Source organism: Bufo gargarizans, chromosome 2 (genome assembly GCF_014858855.1).
Source record: "Bufo gargarizans isolate SCDJY-AF-19 chromosome 2, ASM1485885v1, whole genome shotgun sequence".
Classification (NCBI taxonomy): domain Eukaryota; kingdom Metazoa; phylum Chordata; class Amphibia; order Anura; family Bufonidae; genus Bufo; species Bufo gargarizans.
In genome coordinates, this window is record NC_058081.1 from 407390540 (window position 1) to 407411259 (window position 20720).

Sequence of the window (20720 nt, forward strand, 5' to 3'; positions counted from 1 at the left end):
AAGTAGTTTGCAATCAAAATCTGTAAAAAATGACCGGTGAAATCCGAAAGGTGCACTTTGGAATGTGGGTCCCTTTGCCCACCTAGGCTGCAAAAAAGTGTCACACATCTGGTATCGCCGTACTCAGGAGAAGTTGGGGAATGTGTTTTGGGGTGTCATTTTACATATAACCATGCTGGGTGAGAGAAATATCTTGGCAAAAGTCAACTTTTCCCATTTTTTTATACAAAGTTGGCATTTGACCAAGATATTTTTGTCACCCAGCATGGGTATATGTAAAATGACACCCCAAAATACATTTCGCAACTTCTCCTGAGTACGGCGATACCAGATGTGTGACACTTTTTTGCAGCCAAGGTGGGCAAAGGGACACATATTCCAAAGAGCACCTTTCGGATTTTGCAGGCCATTTTTTACACATTTTGATTGCAAAGTACTTCTCACACATTTGGGCCCCTAAATTGCCAGGGCAGTATAACTACCCCACAAGTGACCCCATTTTGGAAAGAAGAAACCCCAAGGTATTTGGTGAGGGGCATGGCGAGTTCCTAGAATTTTTTATTTTTTGTTACAAGTTATGTTACAGCATATAACCATGCTGGGTGAGAGAAATTTGACCAAGATATTTATCTCACCCAGCATGGGTATATGTAAAATTACACCCCAAAACACATTCCCCAGCTTCTCCTGAGTACGGCGATACCAGATGTGTGACAATTTTGCGCATCTAGGCTGCAAAAGTGTCCAAATTCCTTTTAGGAGGGCATTTTTAGACATTTGGATCCCAGACTTCTTCTCACGCTTTAGGGCCCCTAAAAAGCCAGGGCAGTATAAATACCCCACATGTGACCCCACTTTGGAAAGAAGACACCCCAAGGTATTCAATGAGGAGCATGGCGAGTTCATAGAAATGTATTTTTTTGGCATAAGTTAGCGGAAATATTTTATTTATTTTTTCTCACAAAGTCTCACTTTCTGCTAACTTAGGACAACAATTTAAATCTTTCATGGACTCAATATTCCCCTCAGCGAATACCTTGGGGTGTCTTCTTTCCAAAATGGTGTTATTTGTGGGGTGTTTGTACTGCCCTGGCATTTGAGGGTCTCCGCAATCATAACATGTATGGCCAGCATTAGGAGTTTCTGCTATTCTCCTTATATTGACCATACAGGTAATGAGATTTTTTTTTTCCGTTCAGCCTCTGGGCTGAAAGAAAAAAATGAACGGCACAGATTTCTTCACTCGCATCGATCAATGTGGATGAAAAAATCTCTGCCAAAAAAAAAAAAGGAGGGGAAAGGCGTCTGCCAGGACATAGGAGCTCCGCCCCAACATCCATACCCACTTAGCTCGTATGCCCTGGCAAACCAGATTTCTCCATTCACATCAATCGATGTGGATGAATAAATCATTGCCGGGATTTTTTTACATACAAAGTGTTTGCCAAAGCATAGGAACGCCGCCTCCTCCTCAGCTCGTCTGCCTCGGCAAACGTATCTGTTACTGCAGAGTAGAAATCTCGTCTTGCAGCGCCGCATACACCGACTTGCGTGTAATCTGACAGCAGCGCAATGCTTCTGTCAGAATGCACATCAGTGCTGCAGCTAGTCGATCGGTTGGTCCACCTGGAAGGTAAAAAAAAAGAAAAAACCAGCCCGCAACGCAATAATTTTATTAACTTTGGAACAGAATATATAAACTTTAACTTTTTTCACTGAACATTAACCTTTTTGCTTACTGGTGCTTTTTTTTTTTTTTTTTTAACTTTATAGAACAAACCTCTCCTTCCCCATGGGTCAATGTGCAAAGCGCAAATCGCCCAAAGATGTGGCGAAGTGCGTTATGCACTTTGTCCCAGGTGAAAGGAGAGGTTTGCAGCAGCTGTGTGAGTGAATGGGCCCTGAAAGCCCTGTGTGCCTGTTCTGGTGAGATGATCCCTATGCTAATAGTGTACCTGTGAGTGGTACTTCCGGAAACACTCTCCAAAGCATAGGGCAGGGTGGTCAGGACAGTCAGGACAGAAATAGCGGGTGTCACGCCTTATTCCACTCCTGCTACAGACACAACATCTTTTTCGGGGTGACGGTTGGGTTGAGGTACCAGGAACGACATTGGGGAAATGTCACTCATGTAGACGGCTAACTACACTGGTGGATGGGGCCACGGAACCTCCTGGGTACAGGAGGTTCTTGATGATCTCTTCCTGAAATTTGAGGAAGGATCCATTTCTCCCAGCCTTACTGTAGAGAACAAAACTATTATACAGAGCCAATTGAATTAAATATACAGACACCTTCTTATACCAGCGTCTGGTTCTGCGGGAAACTAAATACGGAGACAACATCTGGTCATTGAAGTCCACCCCTCCCATGTGAAGGTTATAGTCGTGGACTGAGAGGGGCTTTTCAATGACACGGGTTGCTCGCTCAATTTGTATTGTTGTGTCTGCGTGAATGGAGGAGAGCATGTAAATGTCACGCTTGTCTCTCCATTTCACCGCCGCGAGCAGTTCTTCGTTACACAGTGCGGCCCTCTGCCCCCTTGCAAGACGGGTGCTAACGAGCCGTTGGGGGAAGCCCGCGCAACTAGTTTGCGCGGTACCACAGGCGCCAATCCGTTCTAGAAACAAATGCCTAAAGAGGGCCACACTTGTGTAAAAATTGTCCACATAAAGATGGTACCCCTTGCCGAATAAGGGTGACACCAAGTCCCAAACTTTCTTCCCACTGCTCCCCAGGTAGTCAGGGCAACCGACCCGCTCCAGGGTCTGATCTTTTCCCTCATAGATCCGAAATTTGTGGGTATAGCCTGTGGCCCTTTCACAGAGCTGATACAATTTGACCCCATACCGGGCACGCTTGCTTGGGATGTATTGTTTGAAGCCAAGGCGCCCGGTAAAATGTATCAGGTACTCGTCTACGCAGATGTTTTGCTCTGGGGTATACAAATCTGCTAATTTCAGGTTGAAATGGTCTATGAGGGGCCGAATTTTGTGGAGCCGGTCAAAAGCAGGGTGGCCTCTGGGACGGGAGGTGCTGTTATCACTAAAGTGCAGGAAACGCTGGATGGTCTCAAATCGTGTCCTGGACATAGCAGCAGAGAACATGGGCATGTGATGAATTGGATTCGTGGACCAATATGACCGCAATTCATGCTTTTTAGTTAGACCCATGTTGAGGAGGAGGCCCAGAAAAGTTTTAATTTCGGAAACTTGGACTGGTTTCCACCGGAAAGGCTGGGCATAATAGCTTCCCGGGTTGGCGGTTATAAATTGTGTGGCATATCTGTTTGTTTCGGCCACAACTATGTCTAAGAGCTCCGCAGTCAAGCTCAAAAAATCCCAGGGCCGAACCGATCTGAGCTGTCTCAACCCGAACTCCAGACTGGGCGGTGAAAGGGAAAACTACAGGTGCGGCTGAAGTTGGGGACTGCCAATCAGGGTTTGCCAGCACCTCTGGGATTCTAGGGGCTCTACGGGCACGTCTTTGCGGTGGCTGCGACGAGGTCACTACTGCTCGTGCAACCGTACCAGCTTCAATTGCCCTTCTGGTGCTCGCTACTTCACCATGTTCTACGGCAGTGCTGGTACTAGGTCCAGGGAGGGCTGGGCTGCTGGTGTATGCCTCACCTCGTAATCCAACAGCACCAGCCCCACTCTGCTGCTCTTGAAGCGGATCCTGCGCAACCTGTGGTCTAGCGACACGGGGCCGGGTATGCCTGGTGCTATCAGGGACCTCAGCCTCCTCGTCCGAACTTTGGGTCAGAGAGCCACTGCTTTCTACAGGTTCGTATTCTGACCCGCTAGATTCATCAGATGAGGGTTCCCATTCCTCATCTGACTGGGTCAGAAGCCTGTAGGCCTCTTCAGAAGAATACCCCATGTTTGACATGTGAGCAACTAAATTTAGGGGTATTCCCTGAGACTACCCAAGAAAAAAAAGCAAGCCTGTCTTACAAAGGGGAGGCTAGCGAAGTACCGGAGGCCGCTGCGGTTGATAAAAAATATCAAAACTGATTTTTTATATCGCCGCAGTGCGTGTAAAGTGAATGTGCAGCGATCAAAAAAAATTTTTTGTCACTGCGGTGGGGCGGGCGTGGGCGAACGCACGTGTGGGCGACCGATCAGGCCTGATCGGGCAAACACTGCGTTTTAGGTGGAGGGAGAACTAAAGTGACACTAATACAATTATAGATCTGACCGTGATCAGTTTTGATCACTTCCAGATACTATAAAAGTACAAATGCTGATTAGCGATACGCTAATCAGCGAATAACGGACTGCGGTGCGGTGGGCTGGGCGCTAACTGATCCCTAAACTACCTAACCTAGGGGCCTAAACTATACCTAAAACCTAACGGTCAATACCAGTGAAAAAAAAAAGTGACAGTTTGCACTGATTGACAGGGGCGATCAAAGGGGTGATCAAAGGGTTAATTGGGGTTCAGGGGGGTGATCTGGGGCTAAGTGTGTAGTGTTGGTGTACTCACTGTGTAGCCTGCTCCTCTGTTGGATCCAACCGACGAAAAGAACCAGCAGAGGAGCAGGCAGCCATATAACAGATCATATTTACTAATATGATCTGCTATCTGGCGCTCTGATTGGATTTTTAAAAAATCATCAGCTTGCCAGCCGCGATCATTGGCTGGCAAGCTGATGACGAATTACTCCTTGACGAAATGCCTGCCCGAACTGCGCATGCTCGGGCCGGCATAGCGCGTCATCTCGCGTCTCGCGAGATGACGCGTATATGCGCCAGTCTGCGCAGCGATGCCGCCTCCGGACCGCACATCTGCGTTAGGCGGTCCGGAGGCGGTTAAATAGAGGCTGGGTCACATGCTGCACTGGCCAATAAAAGTCATGCCAATAGTAGGCATGGCTGTGATAGCCTCTTGGGGCAAGTAGCATGACGCTTGTTGATTGGGTGCTTTGCAGCCTTTCAAAAAGCGGCAAGAAAGCGACGAACTCCGAACCCAAACCCGAACTTTTACGAAAATGTTCGGGCTCGGGTCCGTGTCACGGATAGTGTTGAGCGCGAATATTCGAATTGCGAATTTTTTTCTCGAATATCGCAATTTCGAGATTTCGCGAATATTTAGAATATCGTTCTATATATTCGCGAATTCGAATATTCGTTTTTTTTTTTTTATTATTAAATATTTTTCTTTCCCACTTCTCTAAAGTTGTTCTTACCTGTCCTTTGGATTCCTGGCTTCCTGGCTGCTCCAGTCAGTGGCGTTTTCAACTTACTGCTATATTCCATATTAGCTAAATTACAATCTAATCTATATGTGTATTTTACGAAATTTCGCAAATTGCGATGCGAATAATATAACACGAAATAATCGCATGAAGATTTCAATTTAGCACTGCTATATTCCATATTCTAGCCTAATATGGAATATAGCTGTGCTAAGTTAGCACTGCTATATTCCATACTAGGCTAGAATATGGAATATAGCAGTGCTAAATTGAAATCTTCATGCGATTATTTCGTGTTATATTACTCGCATCGCAATTTCGACTTTTGCAAATGTTCTTAATATTGCTCTAACTTCGTCTTTTAGAATATTACGAATATTCTAAAAGACGAAGTTAGAGCAATATTACGAAATTTCGTAAAATACACATATAGATTGTAATTTAGCTTATATAGTGCTATAATCCCTTTTTTTTTCCTCTAATTTTTTTTGCCTCTTCTGAATTTAAGTTTTGTAAAATATGTACACTATTAAAAAATATTACTATAGCAGTATATTAGCTTAAATACAATCTATGTGTATTTTACGAAATTTCGTAATATTGCTCTAACTTCGTCTTTTAGAAATTTCGTAATATTGCTCTAACTTCGTCTTTTAGAATATTCGTAATATTCTAAAAGACGAAGTTAGAGCAATATTAAGAACATTTGCAAAAGCCGAAATTGCGATGCGAGTAATATAATACGAAATAATCGCATGAAGATTTCAACTTAGCACTGCTATATTCCATATTCTAGCCTAGTATGGAATATAGCAGTGCTAACTTAGCACAGCTATATTCCATATTAGGCTAGAATATGGAATATAGCAGTGCTAAGTTGAAATCTTCATGCGATTATTTCGTATTATATTACTCGCATCGCAATTTCGGCTTTTGCAAATGTTCTTAATATTGCTCTAACTTCGTCTTTTAGAATATTACGAATATTCTAAAAGACGAAGTTAGAGCAATATTACGAAATTTCGTAAAATACACATAGCTTGTATTTAAGCTAATATACTGCTATAGTAATATTTTTTAATAGTGTACATATTTTACAAAACTTAAGTTCAGAAGAGGCAAAAAAAATTTAGAGGCAAAAAAGGGATTATAGCACTATATTAGCTAAATTACAATCTATATGTGTATTTTACGAAATTTCGTAATATTGCTCTAACTTCGTCTTTTAGAATATTCGTAATATTCTAAGAGACGAAGTTAGAGCAAATCACGAAATTTCGTAAAATACACATATTAGCCTAGCCATAGTCAATTAGCATAGGAACGTTGCCTTATACTATCAAGATAAATAATCGCAATACGCGAAAAAATAAATTCGTATATTATTCGCGATAATTTGAATAATTACGAATATTCGATTTCGACGAATATAACACGAATATTCATTCGAATATTCGCGAAATATCGCGAAATCGAATATGGCACCTCCCGCTCATCACTAGTCACGGACACCCCAAAATTCGGTACGAACCCGAACTATACAGTACAGGTTCGCTCATCCCTAGTCACAACCCAAACAAAACGTCATAAAATCATGTGAACTGGCTATCTTAAAACATAACTTTTCCTATGTATTTTTAAAATAGGTATAGAATAAAGCACATAGTTGTGAGACAAGATGCAAATAAATTAGAACGTAACTTACTAATTCCACAGGGTTAATGGAAAAGAAAAAGGGTGGATCTTACCACATCCAGTAGAGACTGGATCTACACCGGGTGGCGTAATGGTCCTTTTGTTGAAAGGCAGAAGGACACTTGTGACTGGCACTCTTGTGGTTAATGGCAATTGTTGGTTCTCCTATTGTGCCCTGAAAATAAAGCCCTACCTATGAGGAGGGTCAGGGGCTAAACAGGTTACCTGTCTAACAGACACAGAGCACCCACCCAGATAGGGGCGACTCCGTACGGAACCTGTCCCTGTATTGGGGCCTAATCCCTAATTGTACCCTATAGACAGAGCCCTACATGCCATGTTTCATCCCGAATTGCCAGAACTCATCAGGGGACTTCAATAAACCTTAAGGGAATACTGAGAAAGAGAAAAAGAGGGAAACACAAAATACACAGAATGTTGGTCACTAACAATCCTAGGTGACGGACTACACATAGAACTCTAGCCCCTGACCCTCCTCATAGGTAGGGCTTTATTTTCAGGGCAAAATAGGAGAACCAACAATTGCCGTTAACCACAAAAATGCCGGTCACAAGTGTCCTGCCATTCAACAAAAGGACCATTATGCCACCAGGTGTAGATCCAGTCTCTACTGGATGTGGTAAGATCCACCCTTTTTCTTTTCCATTAACCCTGTGGAATTAGTAAGTGGCGTTCTTATTTATTTGCATTTTGTCTCACAACTATGTGGTTTATTCTATACCTATTTTAAAAATACATAGTAAAAGTTGTGTTTTAAGATACCTATTTCACATGATTTTCTGACACTCTATTATTCCAGCTAGAAGTTTGTATTGGAGCTGTTATGAGTTGAGCACATGTCCCTTCAAAGACTCCCACTGGTTTTTATTACAGTTGTTTGCAAATACAGGACAGATACAACACATCCCCACAATGCATCATGGTTTCCTCCTCTCTGTCCCGGAGACAACCGAGGGCAATCCAATTATCTCTCAGGACAAAGGGAGATCGCCAATGAACATGTGGAGACAACAGGACAGACCTCACCATTTAAACACACAATTGGACAATAGAAACACACCCACACAAAATCCTACCCTCTGCCGGTGATGATTATTGAACACAAGGGCGAATATAATTATCAAAGGCAGAGAAATACAGTTTTATAAAACATATCACAGGAACCCCAAGACATTCAATAACCCCATAACCAATATATCCTCGGAACTGGGGGATCTGGGTGAACCACATATCCAAAATTCACCCACATCCGTTCAATAGTTTGGAAGATAGAGTTTTATGCCAGTTACACCAAAAATATACAAGTTACAGAAAATAGAAAATAGTCACTAATAAATGTGTCCCCTGTTTGGTAGTTTCAAACTACTGAATGATGTCTCTGTGCACCAAATACAGGTAAGATAGCACTGTGTTGAAAAGTCAGAACAGTGTCTGTGAGTTAAAATGGCCGCTATCTATTGTTCTTACCATGTGCTCCATCCAACCAAGCAAATGATGCAATCCAGGGACAGAGGGCTCAGTCCCAAGTGCCTTAAGACCCAATAACTTAAGGGACCATAATCCCAGGGCAGGAGGCTGGCAAACAGCCCCCTCCAAAACACAGTGGCGAGGTTGGTTTCGCCACACGGCCAATCGACTTATATGGGTCCTCAAATCCGGAGATGTGAAATGGTCCAGAACGGAAGCACGGGACTGAACACTACGGAGGCACGGAGGCACGGGTCAGGCCTAATAGACAAGATATGAAAAGATGGTCTTCCTAAATTGCATCAAAATGCACACTGTGCAGCCAGAGAATGTAAGTATTTTACTAAAAACAGAAATGACTAAAACTGAGAACTGTCATACTAGAGCAGGGATCAGCAACCTCCGGCACTCCAGCTGTTCAGAAACTGCAACTCCCAGAATGCTTCATTCACTTCTGTGGGAGTTAAAAGAACAGTTGAGCATGTTTGCATGCTGGGAGTTGTAGTTTCACTCACAGCAGCTGGAGTGCTGAAGATGGCTGATCCCTGTACAAGAGGTAGGTCCTCATTACAGTGTAGATTCCCTCACGGGCTGGGTAATCTCACCCTTTTTGTACATAAGTAGTTTAAATTAAAGGGGTTGTCAAGGTTTGTGATATTGATGGCCTATCCTCAGGGCAGCAGTAGCTGATTGGCCAGGTTCTGATGCCTGGCAGGCCCCCTGTTGATCAGCTGTTTGAAGAGTCGATGGAGCTCTGGTGAGTCTGTGCCTGCCTGGTAAATTATGCGGCTGCAGCGTTCACCAGAGTACCATAGCTTATTCACAGCTGATCAAGAGTAAGTGGTGGTGCCAGGAGTCAGACCCCCACCAATCAGATACTGATGACCTATCTCGCCTGGCATAGGCCAGCAATATCAAAATCCCAGACCAACCCTTCCATGGCACCCTACTATAATAAAACTACAAAAAATAAATAACACAAATTAAAACATAGCCAATTCTGAAATGACACACTAAGCTGCGGTTGGGAATTTATTTGCCTGTTTGAGGTTCTTAGCTAGGAAAACAAGTGTGTTGATACGGTCTTCATTCAACCTAATTCTTCTTGGACTGCAGATTAGGTCCGAAGTACTGAATACTCGTTCTGATGCACAACTAGAGGCGGGAATGCATAGATATGCTTTTGCAAAATGCGCAAGAACTGGCAGACTTGGGGCATTTCTCCTCCACCAGGCTAGTGGTTTTTCTTCTAGACTAATTTATTTCATCTGTTTATACAAGAAGTCATTGCAAAGCATTTCTGTAGGGCTTTTGTCAGATGATGTATCTTCGGTACATACAGAACCATCTGCTGAGGCTGACCCACTTTTTTCAGTCACAATGTTGGCCAACAAGCTTTTGAGATCTGTTTTTTTTTTTCCTTTTTTTCTTAGTGACTAGTGCCACTGCATGTTCTTATTCATTTTTCTGTTCTGCTCCGCCACTTGCTGGTAGCTGAAGAATGGATGCTCTCTGTAGAAGCTCTTCTTTTACTTCATCTTGAATAGACACAATTCTTGAGTCCTTAAATCTTGGATCTAGATATGTGGCAGAGTTGAGAATGAGTTGCAACTTTTTGCTTTGGTGCCTCTTTTTCATGTCATCTATGACCATTTGTTTCATTTCTCTGGCAAGAATGCTTTCAGATTCCTCCTCCGATGCACATGCATATATTTTCCATGTCAAAGGAAGAACAGAAGACAGGGTTGGATCTTTCTCTCCACTTAACGCATCACTAAAATCGCTCATTGGTGCAAGCACATCTGACGGTCTCCAGAATGGTGACATCAGTATCCTTTGGCATAAGATACAATTTTTTCCAGTTCTCTGCCAGGACAGCACAGACAGCTTGTTGCTGTTCACAGAACCTCTCCACCATATCATAAATGGAATTCCACCGGGTCGGTTCATCGTGAATAAGCTTGTGTTCGAGTATCTGAAGTGCTTTTTGTTTTTCTTTCAGTGATCGGCTCATTTTATTTGATCAGCAGAACGCAGATACAGTCTTGCGTAACCTTGAGAGACACGCTGCCTACCTTATCATTATCCAGGGCTTTGTTTACTGCCGGGTGCAAATTGTGACCAAAACATAGGACCCAGCTGTATTCTTCAAACGCTCTGATGTTGTTAGAGGCATTATCTGTTGTTATTCCAAACATTTTGGATATGTCCAGTTTCCAGTCTTCAGTTAAGGATTCCTGAAAAAAAATCATGCAAACTGTCAGCAGTATGATCTGTGTACAGAGCCGTTCAGCCTAAACACCAAGACTGCATCTCCCATTCTTCCGTTATAAAGTGAATGGTGAGGGCCATGAATGCATCTGTAGCTCTGCTTGTCCAGAGGTCTGTAGTACAAGCAAAGAATGGAACCTCAACCAGTTGCGCCTCAACCACTCTTCTAATCTCCATGTAGAGTGTTGGTATTTCTGTATACATAAAGTAGTATCTCCCAGTAATATCATACTTTCTGTCTCACTGCTGTACCAGGTTTCTGAATCCAGTTTTCTCAACCGTATATACTGGAACCTGGTCCATGCAGATGTACTTGGCAACACCTTTGTTTAGTCTCTGCGCTTTGCCATATTTCCGCTGTAGCCTGAGTGGGTTTATTTTTGGATGATGTAGTGGAATGGGTTTGCTTCTTCTTCTGTGTAAGGAAAATAGAAGTCAATCATCATTCATCACTTAAAAAAAGGATGTTTCACTTCAGATAATAGTGATGAGCGGCAGGAGTCATATTCGAATTCGCGATATTTCGCGAATATGCTTTAGAATATTCGTCGAATATTCGAAAATTCACGATTTTTTTTTACTCGAAAATGACTGTGTTATATTCAAATTTTCGTAATTCGAATTTTCGGATTTGAATTTTTAATGCAAATTTTTCAACTTACAACTATTAGACAAAGGAGATTATAGCACTATATTAGCTAAATTGTTCTATATTCGATTTTTTGGGAATATTCGCTATATTGCTATAACTTTGTTTTTTGAATATTTGCAATATTCTAAAATAAGAATATATAGCAATATAGCGAATATTCGAAAAAAACGAATATAGAGCAATTTAGCTAATATAGTGTTTTAATCTTCTTTGTCTAATAGTTGTAATTTTTTTCTCATCTGAAGTTCAGATTGGAAAAAAATTACAACTATAAAAAAAAATGATAGCACTATATTAGCTAAATTGCTCTACATTTGTTTTTTTCAAATATTCACTATATTGCTATAACTTTGTTTTTTCAAATATTCGTAATATTCTAAAACAAGAATATATAGCAATATAGCGAATATTCGAAAAATGAATATAGAGCAAAATTTGCAAACACTACTACTCCTAAAGTCAAGTATAATGTAGCCTTCTTATTGGCCCATATGCTAGAAGCAGGGAGGGATCATGTGTACTAATAAAAAAATAAAAAATAAAATAAAATTAAAAATAAGGAAAATAAAATTTGAATATTCGAAATTACGAATATATATAACTATATTCGAAATATTCGCGAATTTTCGAAGTACCTATATTCGCAATAAAAATTTGAAATTCGAATATTCGTAATCAACACTATCAGATAATAGTATTTATCCTGTAGATAAAGTGAATACAAAACAAGACTCTTCCTATGTGCTATGATTCTCCATATTGCCCTCGTTGCTGGCTTCATTCAATTTTTCCATCACCCTATACAATGCTCGTTTCCAGGGGTTACAGCCACCCTGCAATGCAAGCACGACCAATGCTGCTTAGATTGCAGGGTGGTCGTGACTTGTAACCATGGAAAAAAGCAGTGTATAATGAGATGGAAAAATGAATGCAGCCCGGAAAGATGGCAATATGGACAATCGCAATACATTAGTAAGTGCCTTGTATTCCTATTTCTCTACATGATAAGCCATTTGCTTAAGTGAGACAATCCCTTTAAGAAGAGAGCATGAGTAGGTAGAGTAGACTTAAAATTGGCTAACCTGTCGAGTTTTCAGCTCATTGTAGAGGTTAGGGTGATTGTCTGCCAAATGCTTAGCCAAGTTGCTGGTGTTTTCTGCTTTGCAATGGAGACATTTGTAACACCTTTTGCATCCAGGTTTTTCTGTGTCTGTTGGCTGCCCGTCTTCACCGGCGATATAGGCAAAATATGCCCACACTTCACTCCGCATCCTTGCTGAGGCCGTTTTTTCTACAAGTGGTGGATGTGACAGGCATACAAGTTCTGCATCTTTCATTGATGGTGACGGTGTAGCCATGGCTTCTTTGTTTTCACTGCGCCTAGAGCAAGTGGAACCATTAGGGCTCTTTCACATGAGCGGATGCCGGGTGTGCGGGTAATCCACTGCGTGTGAAAGAGAGACAAACCCTGATCCGGACAGCAGAGACACAGAGCAGTAACATAATTGATAATGCTCTATGCCGCTCTGTGATCTTTTTACTACAAAATCACAGTGAAATAAAGTTGTCACCATGATTTTGTAGTAAAAAGATCCCAGAGAGGCACGGAGCATTATCAATCATGTTACTGCTCTGTGTCTCTGCTATCCGGAGCAGAGCTTGGCTGTTTTTCACACAGTGGATTCCATGCACGGGATCCGCTCGTGTCAAAGCACCCTTACAGCATGTAGAGGTGCAGTACTACTAGTAACAACTCACATTGCTGCATTGTTCAGTATCTCTCACCTTCATAGCGATTTCCTTGTGGCACAATGGCCACATGATTTTAGGTTGGTCGTCAGTGTGGATCTAGTTGTGAAAAAAAATTATGCATATTTTACAATGGCTTAAACCACACCTCATTCACTAGGTGGGGTGGTGGTGGTGGTTGGGGGAAGGGCCGGTGCAAGGATTTTTGCCGCTCTAGGCAAAGATCCATTTTGCCACCCCCTCATGTCACTCACTCACTGACAGACACACACACTCTGACAGACAGACACACACTCAGACACTCACTGAATGACGTACACAGAAACTCACTGACAGACACACATACACTGAGTGCCAGACAGACATACACTGACTGCCAGACAGACATACACTCACTGACAGACATACACAAATTCACTGACAGACATACTCACTGACAGACACACATACACTGACCGACAGACACACATTCACTGACTGACAGACAGTCATATACTGACTGACAGGCAGACATATACTCACTGACAGACATACACAAACTCACTGACAGACATACACAAACTCACTGACAGACATACTCACTGACAGACAGACAGACACACACTCACTCACTGACTGACACTCACTGACAGACATACACAAACTCACTGACAGACATACTCACTGACAGACAGACAGACACATACTCACTCACTCACTGACATACACACTCATACACTCAATGACAGACATACATACATTTACTGACAGAAAGACAGACATACATACACTCACTCACTCACTGACATAAATACACAGACAGACACTCACTCAGTCAAACACTTAAACACTCACCTCCCTGGGGTCCAGTGTGGTACAGCCTCTCAGTCCTCCAGCGCGCCTTTTAGTATGCCGGGGCCGGAATGACATCATATTCCGGCATCACAGCGGGCACACGAGAGAGGAGTGGGGAGCTGCTAGAACAGCCTCCCTTTCCGCCCGCCTCCTATCCTCCAGTAATTTACTGGCAGAGCAGGCACCTGCCATCAGGGTAAGCAGATGCCTGCTCTGCCATATTTAAGAAGGACCTCCACCTCCTGGCCCCCTGTAACGGCGCTGGGGGCAGCTCGAGAGCTGCTCGCCCAGGGCTGCAGCCCCAGTCTGGGGGAGCCCACAGCAGACCGGCGCCCTAGGCAAACACCTAGTTCGCCTATATGGTTGCACCGGCCTAGATTAGGGTTGTAATTGTAAATCTGTGAGGTCAGCTGCTACATGATATCGATTGTGGTGCTGGGGCCACGTTACATGATAGGGTAATTGTGATGCACAATTGCATCGGTCCAACCTATGTGCCTCATAATAACAAAATAACCCTTTCAAGTATCCATATTCTTGGATAATGGTCAACATGGGGTTAATGTATGAGCTACAAGAGTCACTTGCTATTTGGCAGCACAGTCTTATGAATTAGACTTGTCAGTAAAAGCAAAAAAAGGAAGAGACCACTGTGGTACTCAGCAGAAGTGGCCCAAATCATTAAAAATAAAAAGCTAGCATTTTGTAATTATAAAAAAAACCAGAGCAATGAAGATAAGGAAATCTACAAGATTAGGCAGAAAGAGGCCAAGCAAGTTATAAGAACTTCTAAAGCTCAGGCAGAAGAAAAACTAGCTCAGTCTATGAAAAAAGGGGATAAGACATTCTTCAGATATATAAATGAAAAAAGGAAATTAAGACAAGGAATAACTAAATTAAAAACAAAGGACGGAAGGTATGTAGAAGAGAATAAAGGGCTAGCTGACTGCCTTAATGAATACTTCTGTTCAGTTTTTACAAAAGAAAAAGGAGAAAGACCTCCACTAGAAAGGATGACTATTAAATCGTTTGATGCATGTGTCTTTACAGAGGAAGATGTTCTAAGTTTGCTGTCTAAAGTGAAGACAAATAAGTCACAGGGGCCTGATGAGATACACCCAAAATTATTAAAAGAGCTTAGTGGTGAGCTGGCAAAACCGTTAACAGATTTATTTAACCAAGCATTAGTAACAGGAGTCGTCCCAGAAGATTGGAAATTGGCAAATGTCGTGCCCATTCACAAGAAAGGTAGTAGGGAGGAATCGAGCAACTATAGACCAGTGAGTCTGACATCAATAGTAGGCAAATTAATGGAAACCCTACTAAAGGATAGGATTGTGGAACATCTAAAATCCCATGGATTGCAAGATGAAAAACAACATGGATTTACTTCAGGGAGATCATGTCAAACAAATCTTATAGATTTTTTTGACTGGGTGACTAAAATAATAGACGGTGGAGGTGCAGTAGACATCGCATATCTAGATTTTAGTAAGGCTTTTGACACTGTCCCACATAGAAGACTTATCAATAAACTGCAGTCATTGAGCATGGACTACCATATTGTTGAGTGGATTAGGCAGTGGCTGAGTGACAGACAACAGAGGGTTGTAGTCAATGGAGAACATTCAAAACAAGGTCATGTTACCAGTGGGATTCCACAGGGATCTGTACTGGGACCAATTTTGTTTAATATCTTCATAAGTGATATTGCAAAAGGCCTCGATGGTAAGGTTTGTCTTTTTGCTGATGACACAAAGATATGTAACAGGGTTGATGTTCCTGGAGGGAAACGCCAAATGGAAAAGGATTTAGGAAAACTAGAAGAATGGTCAGAACTCTGGCAACTGAAATTTAATGTGGATAAGTGCAAGATAATGCACCTGGGGCGTAAAAACCCAAGGGCAGAATATAGAATATTTGACACAGTCCTGACCTCAGTATCTGAGGAAAGGGATTTAGGAGTAATTATTTCAGAAGACTTAAAGGTGGGAAGACAATGTAATAGAGCAGCACGAAATGCCAGCAGAATGCTTGGATGTATAGGGAGAGGTATAAGCAGTAGAAAGAGTGAAGTGCTTATGCCGCTGTACAGAACACTGGTGAGACCTCACTTGGAGTATTGTGCGCAGTACTGGAGGCCATATCTCCAGAAGGATATAGATACTCTAGAGAGAGTTCAGAGAAGAGCTACTAAACTAGTACATGGATTGCAGGATAAAACTTACCAGGAAAGGTTAAAAGACCTTAATATGTATAGCTTGGAAGAAAGAAGAGACAGAGGGGATATGATAGAAACTTTTAAATACATAAAGGGAATCAACTCGGTAAAGGAGGAGAGCATATTTAAAAGAAGAAAAACTACCACAAGAGGACACAGTTTTAAATTAGAGGGGCAAAGGTTTAAAAGTAATATAAGGAAGTATTACTTTACTGAGAGAGTAGTGGATGCATGGAATAGCCTTCCTGCAGAAGTGGTAGCTGCAAATACAGTGAAGGAGTTTAAGCATGCATGGGATAGGCATAAGGCTATCCTTCATATAAGATAGGGCCAGGGACTATTCATAGGATTCAGATATATTGGGCAGACTAGATGGGCCAAATGGTTCTTATCTGCCGACACATTCTATGTTTCTATGTTTCTATGAATTCAATCTATGTGCCTCATATTAACCACTTCAGCCCCCCTAGCTTAAACACCCTTAATGACCAGGCCACTTTTTACACTTCTGCACTACACTACTTTCACCGTTTATTGCTCGGTCATGCAACTTACCACCCAAATGAATTTTACCTCCTTTCCTTCTCACTAATAGAGCTTTCATTTGGTGGTATTTCATTGTTGCTGAAATTTTTCCTTTTTTTGTTATTAATCGAAATTTAACTAAAGTTTTTCAAAATAATGAAATTTTTCACTTTCAGTTGTAATTTTTTTTTTTTTTTAAAAACGACATCCATATATAAATTTTTCACTAAATTCATTGTTCTACATGTCTTTAATAAAAAAAAAGTTTGGGTAAAAAAATAATGGTTTGGGTAAAAGTTATAGCAATTACAAACTATGGTACAAAAATGTGAATTTCTGCTTTTTGAAGCAGCTCTGACTTTCTGCGCACCTGTCATGTTTCCTGAGGTTCTACAATGCCCAGACAGTAGAAAAACCCCACAAATGACCCCATTTCGGAAAGTAAACACCCTAAGGTATTCGCTGATGGGCATAGTGAGTTCATAGAACTTTTTATTTTTTGTCACAAGTTAGCGGAAAATGATGATTTTTTATTTTTATTTTTTCCTTACAAAGTCTCATATTCCACTAACTTGTGACAAAAAATGAAAACTTCCATGAACTAACTATGCTCATCATGAAATACCTTGGGGTGTTTTCTTTCCAAAATGGGGTCACTTGTGGGGTAGTTATACTGCCCTTGCATTTTAGGGGCCCAAATGCGTGCGAAGTAGTTTGCAATCAAAATGTGTAAAAAATGGCCTGTAAAATCCGAAAGGTGCTCTTTGGAATGTGGGCCCCTTTGCCCACCAAGGCTGCAAAAAAGTGTCACACATCTGGTATCGCCGTACTCAGAAGAAGTAGGGCAATGTGTTTTAGGGTGTCTTTTTACATATACCCATGCTGGATGAGAGAAATATCTCGGCAAAAGACAACTTTTCCCATTTTTTTATACAAAGTTGGCCTTTGACCAAGATATTTATCTAACCCAGCATGGGTATATGTAAAATGACACCCCAAAAGACACTCCCCAACTTCTCCTGAGTGTGTCGATACCACATGTGTGACACTTTTTTGCAGCCTAGGTTGGAAAAGGGGCCCGCATTCCAAAGAGCACCTTTCGGATTTCACAGGCCATTTTTTACAGATTTTGATTGCAAACTACTTTGCAAGCATCTGGGCCCCTAAAATGCCAGGGCAGTATAACTACCTTACAAGTGACCCCATTTTGGAAAGAAGACACCCCAAGGTATTTCATGATGGGCATAATGAGTTCATGGAATTTTTTTATTTTTTGTCACAAGTTAGTGGAATATGAGACTTTGTAATAAAAAAAAAAATCATAATTTTCCGCTTACTTGTGACAAAAAAAAAAAAATTCTAGGAACTCGCCATGCCCCTCATGGAATACCTTGGGGTGTCTTCTTTCCATAATGGGGTCACTTGTGGGGTAGTTATACTGCCCTGGCATTTTTGGTGCCCAAATGCGTGTGAAGTAGTTTGCAATCAAAATCTGTTAAAAATGGCCTGTGAAATCCGAAAGGTGCTCTTTGGAATGTGGGCCCCTTTGCCCACCTAGGCGGCAAAAAAGTGTCACACATGTGGTATCACCGTACTCAGGAGAAGTTGGGGAATGTGTTTTGGGATGTCATTTTACATATAACCATGCTGGGTGAGAGAAATATCTTGGCAAAAGACAACTTTTCCCATTTTTTTATACAAAGTTGGCATTTGACCACAATTCATGCTTTTTGGTTAGACCCATATTGAGGAGAAGGCCCAGAAGAATTTTAATTTCGGAAACTTGGACTGGTTTCCACCGGAAAGGCTGGGCATAAAAGCTTCCCGGGTTGGCGGATATAAATTGTGTGGCATACCGATTTGTTTCTGCCACAACTAAGTCCAAGAGCTACGCAGTCAAGAACAGCTCAAAAAATCCCAGGGCCGGCCGAACTGATCTAAGCTGTCTCAACCCGAACTCCAGACTGGGCGGTGAAAGGGGGAACTACAGGTGCGGCTGAAGTTGGGGACTGCCAATCAGGGTTTGCCAGCACCTGTGATGCCTGCTCCTCTGCTGAGACCAACCGACGAAAAGGACCAGCAGAGGAGCAGGGAATCCATTTAACACCTTATATTTGCAAATATAAGGTGTTAGATGGCTTCTGATTAGAGATTTTAAAAATCGCCAGCCTGCCAGCAACGATCATTGGCTGGCAGGCTGGTGACGAAATGGTGCTTGAACTTTTTCCGGCCCGCGATGCGCATGCGCATGCGCGGGCCAGCTCAGACCGAAATCTCGCATCTCGCGAGATGACTCACGGATGCGTCCAGGAGGAATGAATCGACCACCTCTGCGGTCCTGGAGCGGTTAATGACCTGTATTCTGCAACTCACATTAACCCTATGTTGCCCATTATGTGAGATGGTACTTATTAAAAATAAGTGACCCCCATCATGATTAAAACATGGGTAGTGGCAAGATTGGGGTTAATGAGTCACATTAACCCCAAATCTTGCTGGCTGTCTTATAGATATGCTTTTTGCCTGCCCTTATTTTGAGGCAGGCTAATCATCACTCTTGCACTGGGTCTGGCCAGGGGGCTGTGGGGCTGTGGGCTAGGCACCTGCTATGCTGGGCTGTCAGCTTTTCAGTGCTCACTCTGGGAGGGGTACACAAGACACGCATGAGTGACTCAGTCAGGCATCAGGACGGAGGAGGAGGGGGCTGCTGCCGCTGGTGCCATTCGCCGAGCTCACTCACTAGCTCAGACGGTGCAGCAGTTTATTACCTCCCCCATCCCTCCTCCTCCTTTATTTAAACGCACAGTCATTGGTGGTAGTGATGTAGGCATATTCAGAGCCCGCTTACTTCACTGGGCTCAGCGGCGGCAGCGTCATTGGAGGGAGGGACTCCCTCCACTTCCCTCCCTTTCTCCCTCCTGCCTTCTCCACTGTCTTTCTGGCGGAGCGCCATGTTGTGTCATAAGAGGAGATAATGGGCTGCGCTAGTATAGAAAAAGTGCAAATCACAGTACCGAATCGATACTTGTAAAAAAGTATCGATTAGGTATTGTATTTTTGATACCCCTATTGCGATTGTATGTGTGTGGGGTCTGAACAATTGGATATTGGCCAGCTGAGCAGAGATCTCTTCACCTGTCTAGTGAAGTGACAGTACGGTATGGGGTGTAAAGCTGGTTTGCCTCCCCGTGGTGCACCCTGGGTAACTCTAAATGAACCTGCAAATACTGGCGGAAATTCAAATAAAGCTTCTCACAAACTCTAAGGCCCCTTTCACACGGGCGAGTATTCCGCGCGGATGCGATGCGTGAGTTGAACGCATTGCACCCTCACTGAATACTGACCCATTCATTTCTATGGGGCTGTGCACATGAGCGGTGATTTTCACGCATCACTTGTGCGTTGCGTGAAAATCGCAGCATGCTCTATATTCTGCGTTTTTCACGTAATGCAGGCCCCATAGAAATGAATAGGGTTGCGTGAAAATCGCAAGCATCCGCAAGCAAGTGCGGATACGGTGCGATTTTCACGCATGGTTGCTAGGAGACCATCGGGATGGAGACCCGATCATTATTATTTTCCCTTTTAACATGGTTATAAGGGAAAATAATAGCATTTTGAATACAGAATGCATAGTCAAATAGCACTGGAGGGGTTTAAAAAAAAAATAATTATTTAACTCTCCTTAATCCACTTGTTCGCGTAGCCCGGCATCTCCTTCTGTCTCCTTTGCTGAACAGGACCTGGGGTGAGCATTAATTACATGAACAGGACCTGTGATTACGTCACTCCAGTCATCACATGTTCCATCACATGATCCATCACCATGGTAAAAGACCATGTGACGGACCATGTGATGACCAGAGTGACGTCATCACAGGTCCTGTTTATGTAAAAGTGTACAAAAGTGTAATGGGTGACAAACAGCATGTATTTTGTTACTTTATGATGTTTAAATGATATTTGCCATAGGCCTTTTCCTCTTGTGGTCCAGTGTTCAATGTCAGGTTCTTTCTTACATTCTGCAGATGTTTCTGGAAAAACAGAGTGACCGTGCTTGGGGGACTTGCAGGCTGGACAAAAAG